Here is a 9789-nt window from a genome sequence, read left to right on the forward strand (position 1 = left end):
GGTGGAGGGGAAGCAAAGAGAGGTAGGGATGGCTGATGGCAGCAAGGAGGACTTGGAGAGAAAGAGAAGAGAGAGGGTATGTCTTCTCAAAGTGTAGGCTTGCGGTGGTGGAGCCATGGGCAAGAGCGAGGATGGCGATCTGGGAGGGATAAGAGGTAAATATGACCATATTAAGGTATTTTGGTCATTTGAACATGGCTGTCAATAGTGTTAATGGAGTGATGGATGGAAGGATCGATATGGAAGAAAAAAAAGAAGAAAGGTAACTTCTTGGGCCGGTTGGAGACTTTTAAAGGAGCCAAGTATTAATTGGCAAAATTTAAGGAGTGCAATCATATTTTTTTCTTGTTTTTTATTTGTAGCCTGATGGATGAGATCGGTTGGAAAATTGGGGAGCGGGACATGGTTGCGTGTGTGTGGTCCATCCACCTTGGATGCTTTGTCACGCCCTCTTAGAAAAGGTCCAAATGGATCTGGTCATGGTGTCCGCCTTAAAAGCAAGAGACGTGTAGTTGAGTGGATCATGATTGACTTCCATCTCAAACGATTCACGTTGCTTGATTGGTTCTTGTTTCCAATAGAACTAGAGCTAAAGGGCCATCATTCAGTTAATTAATTTATTTTTTTTAACATACAATTACTGTCTTGGGACTTGTATCATTATGCTTGTTGGTCTAGGTTTGTATCATTACACTCAGCAATGGCTCCTCCAATGGTGCTAGAGCTAGATTAAGAAAAACTCCTACGGTATGGGTATGTGGATGGCAAGTGTTACCAATGATAGCATGAAGTCTTTCTCAATTGAATCACTCACTGTAGGATTGCATTCAAGTCATTGCCGCCGTATCGAACAGACGTAGGAATGCAGCTTGGACGATCCTAAAATCGGATGGAGATGAGCTGAGCAGGCTGGAGGAGACGTTGGGCGCCGGTCTCCTCCGCTAAGTGGCTTGCAAGAAGTCCACCTGCTAGAGAATTTTCGGCACAAGACCCTTCGATGCTTAAGTCGAAACAACGAGACAATAGTATGAAAGAAAGAGATTTTCAGTAGAGTGAGGGCTCTATGAGAAAAGTAGCGTATTGCGTACCTCAGATCCCTGAGTTGTTCCCTTTATATAGAGAGTTAGCCTTATGGTTACTTGGGCCAATGTGACGTGCAATAACGTTAGGCAACATCTGATGGTACGACTGCGGTGTGGGGGTCAGTCTGTGCGGGCAGAGTATGGTGCATGTCTGATACGGGACATGAGGCTACCACGATTACGAATTGTCAAAAATGTCAGTCGTTGAGGTTGTCAATTCTTGTCGACGCGTGCCGATTGTTCTCCGTGACCAGCGACTCCTCATTGGAGTCGAAGTGGTTCACCCAATGTATGTTCGAGGACGGAAAGATCGGTCATGCCCGAAGCCAAGGTGATCAATATTTTTCCATCGCAAGTCATATTTGGCCTATTTCCTATAGAGGTGGGCATTGGGTCGGGCCGCCCATGGCTCGGCACCGCCCGACACGAAGCGGGCCGTGCCCGCTTGCTACAGTAATGGGCCGTGCGAGGCACGGCTCATAAAAGGGAGCCGAGCTAGGTTAAGGATTTCTGGCCCGCGGGCCGAGCCTCGCACGACCCATAAGGGCCTGGGCTGGCACGATTCGTGGGCCAAGCACAGCACGGCCCGTCACAATTTTTTTCCCAAAATACCCCTAAAATTAGCCGTTTTATGGCTGTTGGGAGGGGCAAAATAGGTAAAAAGCCACAAAATAGACAGGCCGTGCCAGGCACGGCCCGCCACCCCACAGGCCTAGGGTCATGCGGGCTTAGCCTTTAGGTTAAGCTGCCGTGCCAGGCACGGCCCGCCACCCCACGGGCCTAGAGTCGTGCCGGGCTTAGCCTTTAGGTTAAGCGGACCGTGCCAGGCACGGCCCATGGCCCGGCCCGATGCCCATCTCTAATTTCCTATAAAGAACATTATGCTATTAGTATTGTTTCTTTAATACAATTAATTGGAAATATAGATCGCTTCGTCACGTAGATAGGTTACTCGCATCCCCGTTGAAAATGTTGCGTGTGACTCTATCATAATTAAGCCAGGTAACTAATGATCCATACAACCGTGGTACTTGCTACCATTACATACGAGATCACGGTCTACCACATAGATGATAGATCTACCTGCCATTCCTGTAAATCTCCTAGTGGCTATCATCACTCGCAATGCATTGGCTTCCCGACCTGCCAATTAGTCCCAAGTGGAAGATGACCAGGCTCATTTGCCATCCGACTGCGGAAATAGTCAATGCTCATCTACTATTCTCCGAATCTTTCTTCAGGCGTGGCCTGGGATCATGAGATCCGGAAAAGGTTCACGACTCGGAAGGTGATATCTAGGGGCGGATGGAGCTCACCCGCTAGCCGCCAACGGCGGAACCGCGTCCACCTGTCGCCTAGTGGGGGTGACGGGATTCGAGGTCAAAATGAAAACACGACGACGGTCGGGACCCGGGAAAAGTAACGGCGAAAACGACACGAGCCGCGAGATATCGAGATACTATTGGCTAAATTTCTCGGGGAATTTTTTTTACTAAAATATGTCTTTGATACCAGAACGGACTAGTGGCATTTCTTTCATTTTTCTTCCCTCGTTTCTTTATTTAGATTTCTTCTCTTTTCCTTTTTTTTTTTTTTTGATATTACCAACATAATACCATTCAAACTCGAGGGCGAGTGGTCTATGTTATCATATTTGATTATAGTGATCTTACATAACAGCGATCTCAAATCACCCAATCACTCTCATCTCTTGAATCACCGCCCAACTCAATGATGAAATATCTGTCTTTGAGGTTGGAAATTCAAGATCATCCCGGAGCAGTAATCCTAGACTGAAAATTGAGCATAAAAATGCCCCTCATTCTAGTAAAAAAAATAGCATATAAATATACCATTGATATATTATATCAATATTATATATATATGATATTATTATTATATTTATGATGTGTTATATGATAATATATTATTGATTATATTATTTTCATATTATTATTCAACAATACTTTAAATTATAATAGAAATATATTATTGCACTTTATATTTATATAATAAAAGTATTTAATATAAAACTTCTATTTGGCTTATTTTTCTAATTTAAAAAAATTATAAGTATTAAAAATAATATATTATAAGTATAAATAAAAAAATCAATTCTATAATAACAATTAGTAAAACTTTAAAGGATTAACAATTTATAAGACTAGTAAATATATTTTTATGAAATATATTAAGGATAATTTTGGAATTATATGTTGAATGATCTTGGATTCTCGTGGCATACCAAATAGATTACTCGTGAATACTAAGAATCTTTGATTACTGAAACATAGCATACCAAATATAGTGATCTTAAATTATTAGAGATTAGATTACTTCTAGATAAAAATCGCCAGCGATTTAAGATCATCTTGGTGATCCTATTTGGGTCACCAAATGCTACCTTGTAGCACTCGCTCGTGCACCCTCTATTAGAACTAGAAGGGCGTGCGTGGTTAAGAGATTTGGGCACATTTACTCCCATGGACGACATATATTTTTGCATATGGAGGCGTAGGCTTAAATTATTTAATTATCTTGGTAATTATCATCATTCTCGTGGACTTGATAGATGTTAAAATGCGATATCACTCAATCTTTCTAATCATAGGGAGTCCCTCACTAGATCCACTAACAACATAAAATACTACCAGCCATCCATATGAATTATGTACCTCCTTTCTTGTGAAATGCCAAGTGATTGGTGCTTTGACCCCGGATTTTATAGTCTTATTTGCACTACGAGTAAGCTTAAGGGCTTTGGCTCAAAATCAGGTTAAAAAAAAAAAAAAACTTATGCCCCAAAGGGGCATTTGCTATGCTATTAAATAAATGCTCCATAAATGTATATTTTATGAAACTAAACTTCGCATCATCATCATGTATATGAGAAAACCAACCGTTTTGTTCGTCTGTGACATCTACCTGTGAACTAATAATGTGTCCATGCAGCATCACGCATTCACATCTATTTTTTGACATGGCCATGGAAAAGGAATTTAATTCCTGTGCTGGCCTCGCCTTGGCCTTTAATTTCCTCTTCGAGTAGAAACCCTTGACCATGTCTATGTATCTGGGGAGGCTATTTTCTGCATCAGATCGGGAAATCACTTCCTCATCTCCTGGACTCCCCATTAACCGGACTTCATCAAGCTTAAATTCAGCGGATTGATCAAATATAATGCACAAGCTGGCATTGGTTTCCTCATTCTTGATCAGCTTGGAAAGCTTCTTGCAGAAGTGGTTCCATGGGCACCTCCTCTGTTCCTGCTGCTAAGCTTAAGGGCGGCATGGGAGGGGATTAAAATGGTATCATATCTCCACATATCGGTTCCAACTTATATCATTATTATCACATTTATACTTGACATTTTTCATGTTCTATTCATGATGTTAATATTTTGCATACCTATATATAACATAAATAACTCGTTTATTGGTTAACAAATTTTGGCTGAACCAATCACAGTTTGCTTTGACTGGTTTCCAACAAATTTTATCTTGCCTGTTGGAGAGAATGTTTGCAAGTTTATCTCTCCTCTCTTGTAGAGCTATTTATAGGTTGGGCTGTCTGTCCGGCCTGCTCGAGCTTGAAGATTAAATCTCCAACTATTTTTTTTTTAATTTTTTGCATTATTTGTTTATATGTGATGCATTTGTAAGCTTAATTGATAATTATTGTTGATATATAAAAATTGTTAGCAATATTTAATTATTCATATTTTTTAAAAAAATATTATTAAAAGGAAACCACATGTCATGTCCTTACTTTACCATCGTCCATGTTTGAAGCAAAAACTGATCATGCCTTGTAGTCATGATACATAATTCCATAATTTTATCAACTGGTTGTTTGATTGTAGCATGCTTCATGCGGTCGAAATGCCATCGCTTGAATGATTCATGCGTGAATACATTGATTTTTTCGTTAAGAAATGGGGACCTTATATGATCATTTGCACTGGTATTATTGATAGCACCCTTCCAAGCCCCAACACCATTTGTATCAGTTTTGGAGTTAATGATTACACTTTGCTATCATATAACTCGTGGGCAATTAATTTTCTTTGTGAGCAACTATTAGATTGGCAAATACCACCATACTAGGAGAAGAGCATGTTTAGCTTCAGTGCAACCATGGTGCACCTATTTACTCCAAGATATATATCATCTTTAAATTAGTGTCTAGGCACGATTTCATTTATGATTGCACTACATGTTATTGCTAAAATCACTACTTGTCCCAAAAGCATGTGAAATTTTTTAATAATGAGGTTAGAGAGTGCGGAGATAAAGTTCGAACTCAGAATCTCTGTTCTGATACCATGTCAAAATCATCACTTGTCCCAAAGGCTTAAGTTAATAGGATAAAGTAGATTTATTTATATATTTTATGTTTTTTTATAATTATCTCAATAGTAAAGACATCGAGCATATTCTTTATCTTGCTATAATATGCCTTCACTTTGGCTAAGGATTTTATGATATACGGGATTATTATTCATTCGAATCCATGGAGACATCTTTAGATCCTGGTTGGCTGGGTACTTTGGTAGAGGAATTTTGCTGGTTTATTTTTGTTAGGCATTTTCAGAAGAATAGATGTTTGCACATTTTTCTAGATAGAAGATAATATCCAAGGGAAATTTAACCAGGCAAGTTGCATGTGTTGCATAAGATTATTTGGAAAGGAATAGGGTCCAAGGTCAAATGGTTCGCACTATTAGCTGGATTTGTCCTATGAAAAAATTTGTTAGGGTACATTGTAATGGCTCTTTTTTTGATCTATCATCCACAAGCGTTGTAAGACTCGAAATTCTACACCCCATCTAATCTCTTGAGAACTTGAATGGGTAAGAACTCAAGTAAATATCGAAGCGATTAAATCAAGGTCCTAATGTCGGTATATGTGATCTTACTAACTTATAACATTAACATCATCAAGTCAACACTTATCGTTGCATTTTAGAAAAATAAATTTAATTAAATATCAAAATGAGGGTGGTATTATATCAAATAGCAATATAAGGGATTTTACCAAGCAAGTTAGCACCCCTTATAAGGCACTACTCAATTTGAGATAAGCTAAACATTTATTGTATTTTAGAAAATAGTAACAGTCAAAAGATGCTTTTATTCAAAAACAGAGGAGTGAAAAATTGCATTGCAAGCCGTCGCTATAACTTTACTGGAGTTTTACAAATCTCAAAACATAGAATTTTGAGCCTTTGCATGTTTTGCAGGGCCTGTTTCTTCTTTCTTTTTTTCCCAATGGACTTCATATGTCACACAGCTTTTATAGATGGGAAACCATCAAACCATATTGAGAATTTATGGATCACCAACGGGATCAACTTGTGTATCCATTAGAAAGCCAACTCATTGGAGGATTGCCATGCATGATCTATGAATGAGCATCTCTCTTTTAATCTTAAGTTCCTTTCTAAGAAAGACTATAAGATAGAGTTTGTAGTACTTTAATACATGTCTTAGGACATATCATGAATTTAAATAAAATAAATAATGGGGCTCTTTTAATGTAAAAAATCGCCTTTTTTTTCCCATCCCAATTAACTAGCCAATCACAAGTATCTCCACTCTAGCAACATGACTGATAAGATGATTAAAGTAAATTGAGAAATGCACCCTAACTTTTGTTGGTGATTTTTTTCTGTTCTTGAGGAAGAGTCTAACAACTAAAATACAAACTATTAATTAATGATAAAAAAAAAGACAATAGAGGCTTGAAGAGTATATGAATGTAAGTTAAAACATATTTCCTCAACCGGTCATAAAGTATGATTCAAAATGGATAAAAGAATAAAAAGATAAGAATGGACCACAAGCCTATTCTGGTGAGTACCACTATCCCTATTGTGCATTATAGTCTTTTTCGGTTCGAGAAGTTTTGGTTATCCTATCCTCGTTCGTGGGATGTGATTTGGGAGGTGTGAAAGCGGCCGGTGCGTGGCGATCCCATGTACAAAATGTCACGAAAGTTAACTATGGCGAAGCGCAGTCTGCGTAGGTGGAATCGGGTGGAGGAGGGTGATATCTTTAGGAGAGTGGAGGTGTTTGAGGCTTCTATTGCACATTTGCAAACCCTTGAGTAGCAGCAGGGGGGCCTGACTGAGGAGGAGCAGGGGGAGCTCAGGAGGTAGTTGCCCACTCATCATTCTCTTCTCAGGCAGCAGAAGGTGTTGTGGAGGCAGAAATCTAGGGTTCAGTGGATTGCGGAAGGTGGCCGAAATACGAGGTTTTTTCACCAATCAGCCATTATCCGGAGGCAGAGGAACAAGATTAGTAGGATTAGAGATGAGAACGGCCAGATGACCGAGGAGCCGGATGCCATCAGGAGGGTTCTGGAATAGTTCTTCCGATCCAGGTGGACTAAGCAGGGAGGCATGGCAGTCAGTAGTTTCCAGCCAGCCCTGGGAGTGGGTGTCTGAGGGGAGGAGAACATAACCTTGATCAGCTCGGTATCTGCGTCAGAGGTTCGGGAGGCCTTATGGTCCCTAGGCGAGGATAAGGCCCCGGGACCAGACGATTTTTTCTTCTTTTTCTTTAGGAGGTACTAGCACATTATTGGATAGGATGTGACGGCAGCGATTCTGCATTACTTCTCCACATCCATGATGTGGCCGGATTGGAAGCAGACATTCACCACACTACTCCCAAAGAGGTAGGACCCTTCGAAGCTAGGTTATTTTTGGCCAATCAGCCTCTATGATATCCTGTACAAGATAATTGGCAAGATCCCGATTCACAGAATGAGAGATATCTTGCTTAGGCTCATCAGTCCGAAGCAGGGAGCTTTTGTTGGTGGTCGGTCCATCTCCGACAATAGTTTATGGCAGACCTGTAACGGGCGTCCGATGGGAGGAGTCTGATGGAGATCAGGTTGGACATGGAGAGAGCTTATGACCAGATGAGGTGGAGTTTTGTGGTGCATTCTCTTGAGTTTTTTTAGCTTTCGCCAGGTTTGGATCAAATGGATTTTGGGCTGCATCTAGTCACCGGCCTTCGCCATCTTGGTGAATGGCTCCCCCACCCATTTTTTCGAGTCCTTGATGGGGTTACGACAGGGGTGTCCGCTGTTGCCACCGCTATTCATCATTTGTGCGGATGCTCTATCGCGAGTGCTTCGGCATGCCATGGAGATCCAAGAGTTGGAGACATATTGCCCTGCACCAGATGCGACTCGGATCTCTCATTTACTGTTTGCTGATATTTGTTTGCTCCTGGTTCGCACGACAGTGCACTCGACACAGGCAATTTGGAGGATCCTAGGGGCGTACTGTGAGGCATTCTGGCAACTGGTCAACTTGATGAAGTTGATCGTCAGTTTCAGCCTGAAGATCAAGCTGCGGGCGAAAAGTTTCATTATGGAGATCCTGGGTGTCGGAGAGCAGGAGGACGCCCTGGTGTACCTGGGGTGCCGGTCACTAGGCGATGGCTACATAGGGGAGTGTGTTCCTTAGGAGTAGAGTCTTAGGCACAGATTGGAGGGCTGGCAGGCGAGTTCTCTTTCCATAATGGGCAGGGTTACTCTGGTACGGTCCGTACTCAGCTCGATTTTGATATATCTCCTCTCCAATACCATGGTGCCTCTTGCTCCGCTGAGGGCGATGGAGCGACTAATGAGAAGCTTCATATGGAGTTAGCGAGGGGGAGAGAGAGGTATGCATATGCTTGCTTGGGATGTGATTTATCAGCCAATGAGTGATGGTGGTCTCGGAATCTACTCCTTGAGTAGCATGAGGTACTTGCCACCAGACATGCTGCTAGGTTTTTTCTGAAGTCGGACAACTTGTGGGGCTCCTTGATGAGGGCCAAGTACGGAGGGTCGTCAGAGGCTCCCGTTTTCCACGCCGGCCATCGTAGTTCCTTCATTTGGAGAGAGATATGCGTTCGTGGCCTGGAGATCCTTGAGGCGATCAGGTGGGAGATAGGTGACAGGTAGACAGTCGATATCCTTGAGGACAAGTGGTTGTCAGCGTTGCTGCTGAGTGGGTGGCCCACCTTTCTAGACCCGGCGTGGCTGGCGGGCCGCAGAGTCAGTGATCTTCTTGTGCCGGGGGAGCGGAGGTGGGACGAGGACCTCATTAGGGAGGCTTTCGGGTAGGCTATGGTTGAGCAAGTTCTGGCTGTACCGATCACCACCGAGGAAAGGGCTGATAGAAGGGTATGAAACAGCTCTGGCAGATTGCGGGTGAGTGCTCGGGACCTTTGTGGGATGATGGTGAGGGCCCCGATGCTACAGATTGAGGGAGCTTGGATCCGGAGGCTGCGTATCTATCCCCGGGTGGCCATGTTCATTTGGAGGGTGGCTTGGGGGTGCCTACCGACTGGAGGTGTATTAGCGAGTAGAGGCTTGAGGGTGTCCCCTACCAGTGGAGTGTGCCCAGTGGTGGAGGAGACCATTTGCCATGCCCTATTCCGTTGTCCGCGGGTGGCCTAGGCTTGGCAATGTGCAAGGCTCGCCCCATCGTCGATCGGGGCAGAACCCCGATGAGGAGGCCAGACATGGTGGAGTGGAGGGTCTGATGTGCCTATTTGGCCTACCATGTTTGGCTAGATAGGAACGCCCGGATCTTCGAGGACAGGTTGCTGCACCTGAGAGTGGTAGCAGCTAAAGCCCTGCTTCATGCATCGAAGTTCATCAGGAGTGCACCATCCTATTCTCCTGAGGCGGTGAGGGACATCT

Source organism: Phoenix dactylifera, chromosome 1, assembly GCF_051530095.1.
Source record: "Phoenix dactylifera cultivar Ajwa chromosome 1, Ajwa_hap1_PhDact_Kaust_v1.1, whole genome shotgun sequence".
Classification (NCBI taxonomy): domain Eukaryota; kingdom Viridiplantae; phylum Streptophyta; class Magnoliopsida; order Arecales; family Arecaceae; genus Phoenix; species Phoenix dactylifera.